This window comes from Podarcis vaucheri, assembly GCF_965113315.1.
Source record: "Podarcis vaucheri genome assembly, chromosome: 7".
Classification (NCBI taxonomy): Eukaryota; Metazoa; Chordata; class Lepidosauria; order Squamata; family Lacertidae; genus Podarcis; species Podarcis vaucheri.
In genome coordinates, this window is record NC_138765.1 from 79,817,372 (window position 1) to 79,829,667 (window position 12,296).

Below are 12,296 nucleotides of genomic sequence, written 5' to 3' on the forward strand. Positions count from 1 at the left end.
TCTGATAAAAGAAAACGGAGAATTTTTCTGTATGGAGATCCCCGGAGATTCACTCCCCAAGGAGAAAGGGAAGAAAATATGCAAGAATCCAACAAGGGACAGGGACGCGTGCAAGTATAAACAGGAAGAAGAAAACCTGCAGAGGGGGCACGGAAGGGACTTGAGAGCCTCTGATATTAGAACACCCGATTGATGGATAGAACACAATGGTGGAAGGACTGACATTATCCGAAACCAGGAAGAAGGGACGTTGGATAAATCCAGAATGAGAATCTCTTTTGTATAAACTATCTTAATTTTGGAATTAGTGTAATACTAATGAAATACTAAAATGTGCTGAAAATGAATTAATTGGCTTTAGCAGAAAGGTTTAAAGGAGTTAAGCTTAATTATGGTTTAAATTTTAAAATTTTAAGGTTTAGAAGGTAAGATAAGGTTAAAGAAACTAATGGGAAATTGAACTGTAAATTTTTTAAAATGGTAATGAAGTTGAAATGAAACGAAGCAGTTCTAGTAATAAGGTAAAATAAGAACTTGTAAGAACGGATTGATATTAGATGAAAACCTGAAGTGACAACATATAAGGATAAATAATTATGGGTAAAATAAGAGGGTATGAATTTGCTGAACCAACTTCTAAATGGAATACAAAAAAGGGAGGTGAAAGGAAGTCAGGAAAATAAGTAAATGAATGGTAAGAAACTGAAAAGAGGGTTTTTTATATCTTTTTTCTTTTTTTTTCTTTTTACTTTTTATGTTAAAGTTTGGCTTTTGTATCTTTTTTGTGTCTTTTTACTTTTGTGTCTATTGTTTTGTAACTTTTTCTGTCAAAATCTAATAAAATATCATTTTTTTTAAAAAAAAGAACAGGTCAGGGTATAATGTTTCATGAATTCAATGGGAACTGTTCAGAACATTCTCAGACTCATGTGCAGAGGCAAAAACTTCCCAGCACCCCCCCCAGGGTGGCTATAGCCATAGAAGTGGTGCTAGAACTTCCGAATGGGCACCCAGTCTAGGTGAAGGGGCTGTTGGATTCAGGCAGTTCCTGCAATTTCTTCAGCAAGGACTTCGCCCTAGAGCACCACCTCCACCTGCTGCCCCTTAAAAGTGACCACCATCGATGGCAGGGAGCTTCTGGGAGGGGAAGTGACGCACCAGACCCCACCAATGAGAATGAGGGTTTCCAGGCACACAGAGACCATTGCCTTTCACGTAGCCACACTGGCAGGACCCCCAATAATATTAGGGATGAGCTGGCTGGCACTACTGTTATTGGTTTCAGAACTCACAGGGTTAAGGAGTTCAGTGTGACGTCTCTTTCCTGAGGCGTGGTTAGAAACACTTACGGGAGTGGCTTGACACTAAGTGTTTCAGTCTGCTTTCGGGGACGCTACGCGAAAGGGAGAATGGGCGAGCTTTCGCCAGGTTTAATTTACGATGTTATTCTACTTGATTAAAGGCTAGAGAAGATAAGGAACGCTTTGTGTCTGTTCTGAATTATTCACCCACACGCTGCAATTGCTTCTATCTGCTGCGATCGCTCTGCTGACAGCCAGGGAGGCAGAGGACTTTTGGATCGGCACAAACAGTCTGCAAGCTGCGAAAGGGAAGCGTGCCGGACTTCATGTTTGTTTTTCTTGGCACTCATGGCAACTTTGGCCTATCGGTTGCCATAGGTTATGGATGCTTGCCAACGCTTTGAAGCATTGCAGGAATGTCCCACATGTGGGGAGGCCAGCAAGCTAGCTGAAAAGTTGCTGGGGCCAGCTGGAGCTCTGGAGCTGTTTCTCTGAGGCTGGAAGGAGCTCGCTGGGGAGAAACGATCTGCCGGTGCTGGGAGGCGGAGGAAGCTACTGCCGAGACGTGAGTAAGCTTAGCCCCCGGGGGAGGAGATGGCAGATGATCGTGAATCATTCTCAGTTCCCTTCGGAAAATTAAACGGACAAAATTGGGCCGAATGGAGCCGGAAGCTAAAGGCCTGGCTGGTAGCCAAGGGGTTGTGGGAGGCGACCCAGGGACCCCCTCTACCACCACCTGCAGCAGGAGCAGCAGCGGCGGACATAGCAGCTGCTCACGCGTCACAGAGGAAGAACCAAAAGGCCCTGGGGGCAATGGTGCTCAGTTTGGAGGGTTCTCAACTTTCTCTGGTTGAAGGGCTTGAAACTGCCCAGGAGGCCTACCAAGCCCTTGAGAGGGTGCACCACAGAACCACGGCTGGTGCAAAGATTCACACCACCAGACGCCTGTTTGAGATGAAGCTGCGTCCCGGTGGGAACATCAGACAGCATGTTACTGAGATGCTATCTGTTTTCAATGAGTTGCGGCTGTTGCAAGTCAACTTCTCAGAGGAACTGAAGGTTTATATTTTGCTCAGCTCTCTGGACAAAAGCTATGACAATTTGTGTCTGTCTATGGAATCCATGAGTCCACAGGATTTGACTCTATCGTACGGGACAGGGCGTCTTTCGGACGAACAGGAGAGGCGTATCCGAGAGGGCAGGTCTGGCGCAGGCAGCTCCACCGGTTGCAGAGGGGGGGGGGCAGGCCAGATGAGAGCTGTGTTCAGGCTTTTTCCACTCGTCGATGTTATGTCTGTGGATCGAACAGCCACCTAAAATGGGCTTGTCCGCAGAGAAGCAGAGAGGCCGGGCAGGATGTCTCCAAGGTCGCTTCCCATGGGAACCAGTCTCGGAGAGGAGGCCAGCGTGGGAACGCGAAGGAAGGACGTGACTCAGAGAAGGGAGACTGTTATCATCTCACGGCTTCTCTGGCAACTTTGAAAAACAATTCCAGCAGGGACACAGCTGTGAAGTTTATAATCGACAGTGGAGCGAGTCATCACCTGATTGGAGAGACACCTGCTGGGGGGCTGCGGGACTGCAGGGCTGTTTTGGCTGGGAAAATTGTGAAGTTTGCAAACGGTTCCCAAAAGCAAGTTTCTGACATTGTTGACGTGTATGTTCCTTTTTTGCAGGCGCAGCTGGAGATCTACGTTGTGCCGGGGATGCATTGTTGTCTGTTATCTGTACCAGCTCTTGTAAAAGAAGGGTACAAAATTTGTTTTGAAAATAACACCTGTTCTATTTCCAGAGGGGGGAAGCTGCTTGTCAACGTGGAGGGCAAGGACAATCTCTTTGTTCTGGAGACACCTCTGGAGGGTGGGGGGAATGCTGGAAAAGCACAGGCGCAGTGTGCTAGTGTTCCCAGTCATGATTCATGTGTTCATGTATGGCACAAGAGAATGTCTCATGCTAGTTTGGAAGATGTGCAGAAGCTGCCCAGCTGCACTGAAGGATGCCAACTCCGAGAATGTGGGAGGTCCCTAGAGTGCAGGGCATGCAGCAAGGTTCAAAGGGGCAGGTTTCCCGGGGTAAAGAGGGTAACCACAAAACCTTTTGAGTTGGTTCACACAGACCTTACAGGACCCATGAAGTGTGAGAGTCTGGGTGGGGCCAGGTATCTGCTAACGATGGCAGATGATTTTTCTCAGAATTTATGGTGTTTCTCTCTCAGGTCGCAGAGAGAGGCAGCGCAACTGATCCAGGATTGGGTTGCGGAGGTGGAACTAAGGTTCTCCACCAAGGTGCAAGAGTTCAGGAGCGACCGTGGGTCACAGTTCACTGGGTCTGCTCTGAAGGAGTTCTTCAAGGAAAAGGGAATTCGTCACCAGGTGATGGGTGCAAAGTCTCCTCAAGAGAGAGGCGTGGCAGAGCACAGGAGTGAAACACTGGCTGAAGCTGTCAGGGTTTTGCTGTGTGACTCTGGGCTGCCTCAGAGCTTTTGGAGTGAAGCTTGGAAATTTGCCAGCTTTGTTTTTAACAGGTCCTACAATCACACTGTAGGTGACACACCGTTTTTTCTGTTGCACAAGCAAAAGCCACAGGTGCATTTCTTCCGTTCGTTTGGTTCCAAGGCTTCAGTGCCAATACCAACAGCACAACGGAGGGAGGGTGGTCCAAGGTGTCAGGACATGATCTTCTGTGGGTATGATCCTGCAACAAATGGGTGGAAATAAAAAAATTCCTTCCTGTAGCACCTTAAAGACCAACTAAGTTAGTTCTTGGTATAAGCTTTCGTGTGCATGCACACTTCTTCAGATACACAGATATCTGAAGAAGTGTGCATGCACACGAAAGCTTATACCAAGAACTAACTTAGTTGGTCTTTAAGGTGCTACAGGAAGGAATTTTTTTATTTGGACTATGGCAGACCAACACGGCTACCCATCTGTAAATGGGTGGAAGTTTGCATACCCAGAGGGTGATCAGACCAAGCTGCTGGTCAGCAAGCATGCTGAGTTCTTTGAGCAGGGTGGTTGGTCACAGCCTAGGTATGGTTCTGATTTTCTCTCAGAATGCTTGTTCGATTCTGAGGGGGAGGAAAGGGAGGAAGAAAGGGAGGAAGGAGAGTCAAAGGCGGAGCCTGTTGCTGAAGACCAGGTTGCTGATGATGGTCAAGCACAGGGGTGGGTTTCTCCACAGGTTAAGAGAGAACCCAAAAGTGAGCCTTCATCTCCTGTTAGCCAAGTGCAGGAGGCCCGAAGACGCAGCAAGTCAGAGGGGGAGTCCTCTGTGCTGGGAGACACATTTGCTGACCCCAGTGGGTCAGGAGGAGCGCCCGAGGTTGTGCTCCGGCGGTCAACTCGCACCACAAAGGGGGTTCCACCGGAGAGGTTTCAGGTCACCAGTGCGTGGGTTGGTTTCGCACAGTGTGATTCTGGGAGTGTGGAAGGGATTCAACAATTGCCTGGGATAAATGCCAGTGGGAGGCAAAAAGCAATGGGAGGTGAGTTGAACTCAAAGAGGTCTGTAAACAGGGGTTCACAGTTTCCCTCAGGATTCGTGACGAGAGGGGGTGTTATTGGTTTCAGAACTCACAGGGTTAAGGAGTTCAGTGTGACGTCTCTTTCCTGAGGCGTGGTTAGAAACACTTACGGGAGTGGCTTGACACTAAGTGTTTCAGTCTGCTTTCGGGGACGCTACGCGAAAGGGAGAATGGGTGAGCTTTCGCCAGGTTTAATTTACGATGTTATTCTACTTGATTAAAGGCTAGAGAAGATAAGGAACGCTTTGTGTCTGTTCTGAATTATTCACCCACACGCTGCAATTGCTTCTATCTGCTGCGATCGCTCTGCTGACAGCTAGGGAGGCAGAGGACTTTTGGATCGGCACAAACAGTCTGCAAGCTGCGAAAGGGAAGCGTGCCGGACTTCATGTTTGTTTTTCTTGGCACTCATGGCAACTTTGGCCTATCGGTTGCCATAACTACATGATCCAGTAGTGGCATGGCATCAGTGGACGGTCACCTTTGGGTCAGCTTACTGCTTGGAACACTGTCTAGGGGGGAAACCCCAAGGATGACCGTGGCCAGGGTGGCTGGGATAGCTGTGAAGCCAAAAGGGGAGGTGCCACCACAATATGCTGACCTGCAAGAGATCTTCAGCGAGAAGGAGGCGGATAGACTCCCCCCCCCCATAGGCCCTTTGACTGCCAAATCAACTTGCTCCCAGTGGCGCAGCTGCTGGTGGGTAAACTGTATGCCATGTCGGACAAGGAGATGAAGGAGTTGCGGGAATTTATTGACAAGAACCTGAAAAGAGGTTTCATAAGAGAATCAAAGGCGGTGGGGGGCAGTCCGGTGTTCTTTGTGGACAAAAAAGATACTAATCAACCCAGGCTCGTTGTGGACTACCGGGCCGTCAACTTGGTGTCAGAACTCGTGACCTTCCCAATGCCCAGGATTGACGACATTTTAACATGGGTGAGGCAGGCGAAAATTTTTACCAAGCTGGACCTCAGGGGAGCATACAACTTGATTAGGATGAGGGAAGGGGACGAATGGAAGACCACAATGTTCACACCCCTGGGGGCCTTTGAGTACTTATGCCATTTGGATTACAGTCAGGTTCCGCCTGTTTTCAAGCTTTCATGCACCACGTGTTGGGGTCCCTGCTGTACAAGAACTGCGTAGCCTTCTTGGACGACGTCTTAATCTATTCGGACAATGAGAAGCAACATGTCAAAGACATCAGGGAAGTGCTAAAGAGACTGCAGAAGCACCAGTTGTGGGTCAAGCTGGAAAAATGTCAGCTTCACGCCAGAGAAGTCGAGTTTCTGGGGTACAAGTTGTCAGACAAAGGCCTAGCTATGGACCCAAGCAAGGTGCAGGCGGTACTGGAATGGAAGGCCCCCAAAACCTGGAAGGACGTGCAGAGGTTCCTAGGGTTCAGCAACTTCTACAGGAAGTTCATCAAGAACTTCGCCCACTTGACAGCGCCCATCACAGATTGTCTCAGTAGCAAAAAGAAGTTCGTCTGGACAGAAAGTGCCCAGCAATCCTTTGAAAGACTGAAGAAGGCGTTCGCTTCGGAAGAGCAGCTCCTGCACGTTGATCTGGAGAAACCCATGAGGCTAGAGACCGACGCGTCTGACAGAGCCATTGGGGCGGTTCTTTTGCAGCCAGGGAGGAGCAAGCAGGAATGGAAGCCGTGTGCCTTTTTCTCGAGGAAGCTGAGCAAGTCGGAGCAAAACTATACGGTGTATGACCGCGAACTGCTTGCGATCTATGCGGCATTTTGCCGATGGAGACATCTGCTAATAGGGGCGCAGCACAAGATCCAAGTTTGTACTGATCACAAGAACTTGCAATACTGGAGGACCGCACGAGTACTCAACCAGAGACAAATTCGATGGGCACAGGAGTTCTCCAAGTTTTCCTTCAAAATCCAATACGTGCCAGGAGAGGAAAACGTAAGAGCAGACGCTCTCTCCCGGAAGCCAGAGTACATGGAAGGAGAGGGACTGCCAGAGATACGACACGTGATCCCCGAGGACCGAGGGGTGGGGGGTGGGCCTTGGTTGGGAAACGAGAACTGGCCGGGCTTACTAGAAACAACGTGTTCGCTCAAACTAAAATACGGGAACTCCGAGATGGAAGAGAAAACCAAGGGGGTGAGGAAAAGGAAGGGGTGCTGTACTATAAGGGGGTGCTGTATGTACCGGGGGAGACCCTGAGGGGAAAGGTACTCAAACAACTCCACGACAACCCCACAGCTGGGCACTTTGAACAGCACAAAACCATGATGCTCGTCACCAGGCAGTTCTGGTGGCCAAGGGTGAGGGAGGATGTACGGGAATATGTACGGGGGTGCGACTGCTGCCAAAGGGCAAAGGGGGAGAGGGCTGCCCCTGCAGGGTTACTGGAACCCTTACCCACGCCGGGAAGACCCTGGGAGGTGGTGTCCATTGATTTTATGACAGATTTGCCCAAGTCCAGGGGGAAGACAGCAGCCATGGTAGTAGTCGATCTACTGATGAAGATGTGCCATTTCATAGCTTGCTCACATACGGTGACCGCAGAGGAGACAGCCAAGTTGTTTGTGGATCACATCTTCAGTTTGCATGGGACTCCCTCGAGGGTAATTTCGGATCGCGGGAAACAATTTACTTCCCGGTTCTGGAGGAAGCTCATGAGCTAGTTGCAGGTAGAGGTGAGCTTCTCGATGGCGAGGCATCCGGAAACCAACGGGCAAGCAGAAAGAGCGAACAGTATACTCCAGCAATACCTACGCTGCTACGTCAGCGAGAGGCAGAACGATTGGGTAGAGAAACTAGCGCTGGCTGAATTTGCGTACAATAACGCTGAACATGTGTCCACAGGAATGAGCCCGTTCATGGCCAATTATGAGTGTCACCCCAGGGCCTTCCCGGGGAGTGGGGAGGAAGGGTGGAGCGTACCGGCGGCAGAGCAGTTTGTGGAAGAAATGGAGGCCCTGCACCAGCAACTTAAGATGAACTTAGAACGGGCCAAGGAAATTTACAAGAGGCAGGCAGACAAGCACCGTAGGGAAGGGGAGACCATACGGGTGGGGGACCGGGTGTGGTTGTCAACCCAAGGGTTACCCTTTAAGGGGGGGGTGCAAGAAGTTGCAGCCAAGGCGGCTAGGGCTGTTTGAGGTAACACAGCAGGTGAACACCGTGGCATTCAAGCTCAAGTTGCCTGACAGCATGAAGATACACCCGGTGTTCCATAGGTCCCTACTCTCACCATACAGGGAAGGGCGGGAATTCCCGGGGCGAGAGGGCGAAGTCACCACACACCCGCAGATAGAGGAGAGGGAACACCACAACCTGGCCACGGAAATACTGGTGCCAGGTGGAGTACTTGGTAGCTTGGGAGGGAGAACCTGGTTCGGAAAACACGTGGGTTCCCACGGAGGCAATCAATGACGGGTATCTTGTGGAGGAATTCCACAGCCTGTTCTCGGACAAACCGAAACCACTAGCGAGATTCTGGGAGGAGCAATTTGGAACCACAGATGATGAAGAGGATTTTGTGGGTTTTTCTGCCTCCGAAAAGGAGGGAGGAGAGGCTTCGGAGGAAGAAGAATCAGACTGGGAGGCCCAGACTGGGAGAGATGGAGCGGGTGGGAAGCAGGTTTTGAATCCACAGAGGATGGCGACAGCTCCTTCCGGGGATTCCCCGCATCGTCAGCCGAGGAAAGGGACGAAGTTGGATCGAAAGGTCGGGCCGGGGTGGAGGGGGTCCTGGGGGGGAGGTGGATGTCAGGGAACTGACATCAGAGCCAGAGGCGGAGACAAGGCTCCCGAGCGATACTGGAGAAGGGCCCAGCAGGGGGAGAGGCAGCTCATCAGCTGGGGAAGGAAATCAGCGTAACACCAGGGATAAAGGGGGGCAGATGGGGGAATCGGCAAGGGGGCTCCAGGACTCCTCGCCGGAGACCAGCGGGGAGAGCACGGGTCCTCTGCTACCCACACCCTCCCTGCGCAGAAGACTTCTGTGCAGGGAGAGTAGGAGGAGACTTGGAGTCAAACAGCTTTTATGCTGGAAAAAATTTAAGAAACGCCCACTGACGGATTCTGCTAGCGACTGAAACAGCCACGAAGTGAAGGGCTGTCTAGACAGAAAAGGTTTAACAAGGCAACCTAGCCAGGAGTGGCGGCAACTTACGCATGAGCAACCCCTATATTTATGACATGGACAATATAAGTTAGGCTTGGTTAACAGCATGTTTCACTGTGTAGGTCACTCCCCACCAGTAACCTACCAAGCTCATTAAACAACTTGCATACTGTTCCTGCAGCAGAGTTGTTGTACTCTTGGAAAATTAATGTACCTGTTCAAAACATTCTCAAAAGGTACAATACTTTCTCTGCAAAAGCCATTGTGCAACCTGGAGATTGGAACAGCAACAAGGTGATAAGCCTTAGATATCTCAACAGAGTTGCTGTACTCCTTCATGTTGAAAAGTTAATGTACCTCTTAAATATACCTCTTAAGTATTCATTTTTGGACTGGAACAGAATTTTGGGCTTCCTGACTAATGGAATAATAGACTCACTAGGTGCTCTCTGAAACTTGGAGTCAGATGAGATGCTTAAGGAAGTTGTTAGCCACCTCTCAAAGAAATATTTGTAATGTTAACATTGTAACAAAAGAGATTACAGCCGTAATATATCATGTGAAAAATCCTGCCGCCCCCAAAACTATTGCCTCTTCTCTGATGGGGAAATGATTTTTATTTAATGTTGGAGCACCTTATACACACGAGGACGCGGGTGGTGCTGTGGGTTAAACCACTCAGCCTAGGGCTTGCTGATCAGAAGGTCGTCAGTTTGAATCCCCACGATGGGGTGAGCTCCCATTGCTCACTCCCTGCTCCTGCTAACCTAGCAGTTCAAAAGCACGTCAAAGTGCAAGTAGATAAATAGGTACCGCTCCGGCGGGAAGGTAAACAGCGTTTCCGTGTGCTGCTCTGGTTCGCCAGAAGCGGCTTAATCATGCTGGCTACATGACCCGGAAGCTGCATGCCGGCTCCCTCGACCAATAAAGTGAGATGAGCGCCGCAACCCCAGAGTCGGCCATGACTGGACCTAATGGTCAGGGGTCCCTTTACCTTTACCTAGGTCAGTGGCTATCACTGCCTCCTGTGGGAGTGAGTGCCATAATTTAACTATCCACTGTATGAAGCAGTTCTTCCTATTACTCATCCTGAATCTTCTGACATGCAGCTTCAGTGGAGGCCCATGAGTTCTAGTATTATCAGAGAGGGAGAAAAGCTTTCCTCTGTTCATTTTCTCCATGCCATGTGGAATTTTATAAGCTTCTATCATTGTCACCAGTCAGGCTTCAGGGAATCCAATCCCTCCCACAGTAGGCAGCCAAGTAGTAGATAAACAAGGAGAGTTCTTACCAAGTCTTTTATACAATACAGTGGTACCTCAGGTTAAGTACTTAATTCATTCCGGAGGTCCGTTCTTAACCTGAAACTGTTCTTAACCTGAAGCACCACTTTAGCTAATGGGGCCTCCTGCTGCTGCAAAGTTCTTAACCTGAAGCACTATTTCTGGGTTAGCGGAGTGTGTAACCTGAAGCGTATGTAACCTGAAGCGTATGTAACCCGAGCTACCACTGAATTCACAGAGAAAGAGATAGCAATGCCATCTTTCTTAGATAATGGCGTTTCTCCAAGTTAAGCCCCACCCCTCCATCTCTCCCCTTATACGTCATTCCTACGGTGGCTGATCTGTGCCTTCTACCTCTGAGCTCTCTGCTCTCCTACTTTCAATGACCTCCAGGTTCTGGGGGTGGTGGTGTCTGGCATGCTTACTAAAGATACTGAGTCTGTCAGCTGTCTCTCCCCTGGTGCTTCTTCTTCTTCCTGCTCCTCTCCCATTATTTCCCAGCTTCTCTCCTCCTCTGCCTCTGAGCTATGCCCTCCCACAGACCACTGACTTCCTCTTCTCTGGAAAGTTCAGGAGGAGGGGGAGGCGGTCTCCACCATTCCTCCTTCACTGTCCAGTCCCTGACATCACCTCTTACTCACTTTTTCTATGGACCCAAAAGTCTCAAATGAGGCAACCTTTGCTTGTAGGGGAGTCACTTTATTCCCTTCCACATTTTGGCTGCCCTTTTCTGAACCATCCTGAAAACCAACTCCAAAGATTCTCCTCTACTTAACTTGCTGATCTACATCAACAAAATTGAGCCCCCATCCAAGCATAAATTGTTGGGTTTCCAGGAAGAGAGAATGCTCTTGTGCTCAGGTCTGGCTTGGCCCCTGTGAAGATGGGATGCTGAGCTGCATGGGCCACTGGCCTGATCCAGCAGAGCATTTCTTAGGTTATTATCACCCTAGTGGCAGTGGAAATGTTGTGGGATGGGGAAATAGAAGGGAACCCCCTGCTCAGTACAGTTTTTCTTCCCCTAATTGGCCAGGGAATATCTGAGCCATGACAGCCTCATAACCCATTAGGGCCCCAGCAAACTCTGAAACTGGCCACGTGGAAAAGAGATGTCTGCCAAGACCAGTGGTAAATAGTGTTCCAAATAACTTTGTTCCTGCTCCCTAGCCAACAATACCTCACAACACAAGCCACTCCTTATTAAAAACAAACAAACCAGCTGAGTGGCTGGGCACAAACCCAGATTCTTCCTTGCTCATGAAGGAAAGGGTATATAAAGAGCTTGTGCCGTCACCTGGGACAGAACAGACCAAAGGAGAAGCTCTTCCACTCCATTGACCAGCGTGAAGCCATCATGAAGTTCTCCATCACCCTCTTTGTTGCTGTGCTGCTGATCTGGTCCATTATAGCTCTGGATGAGGTCCAGGCTGAGGACTCAGCCCAAGGCAAGACGGTAAGTAGAAGAATATAAGGAGAGCCCTGAAGCTGGATCAGGCCAGGGGTCCATCTAGTCCAGCATCCTCTTCTCACAGTAGTCAACTGAAGGAGAAGCCCACAAGCAGGCCCTGAAGGTAACAGCCACTCTCCCTGACACTTGGGATTCCCAGGAACTGATATTAACAAGGGATCTCCATCCTGTTGCCAAGGAGTTGTCATTTGCTGTTTCAAACTGAACATGGCCATCCAAGGGGCCTCCAATGTGCTCAGGTCCTGCTTGTGGGCTTCTTGTGGACTTCTGGATGGCCACACTGGGAACAGGATACTGCACCAGATGGGCCTTTGCTTGCTGTCTAGTGGGACTCCTCTCAGATCTCCTAAGACACAGGGTGGTATCCAATGCTTGTCTTCCTCAGAGTAGACTCATTGAAGTTAAGAGGCATGACTATCTTAGGTCCATTAACTGCAAGGAATCTACTCTGAGTAGGGTCTTCTCTGAGTAGGACTAGCACTTGCTACCAGTGGCATCTGAACTGAAATTGTTTTCAGATGTTGTTAGATGAGTTAATTCATTTATCTCTTGTTTTGTTTGGTGCCGCAGAGGAAGGGCAGGATATAAATATAATTAATAATAATTATGGTAATGGCAAT

General features: G+C 49.5%; 1 long non-coding RNA gene across 2 annotated transcripts in view; it reads left to right on the forward strand.

Annotated features, from left to right (window-relative positions):
- Nucleotides 1-11,800, forward strand: part of LOC309536562 — a 51,295-nt gene extending 39,495 nt beyond the window's left edge. For both annotated transcript variants that reach the window (XR_014221622.1, XR_014221623.1), the window contains one exon: nucleotides 11,472-11,800. This is a non-coding gene — a long non-coding RNA (uncharacterized lncRNA). The remainder of the gene's footprint in view (nucleotides 1-11,471) is intronic.
- Nucleotides 11,801-12,296: the final 496 nt, after the last annotated feature.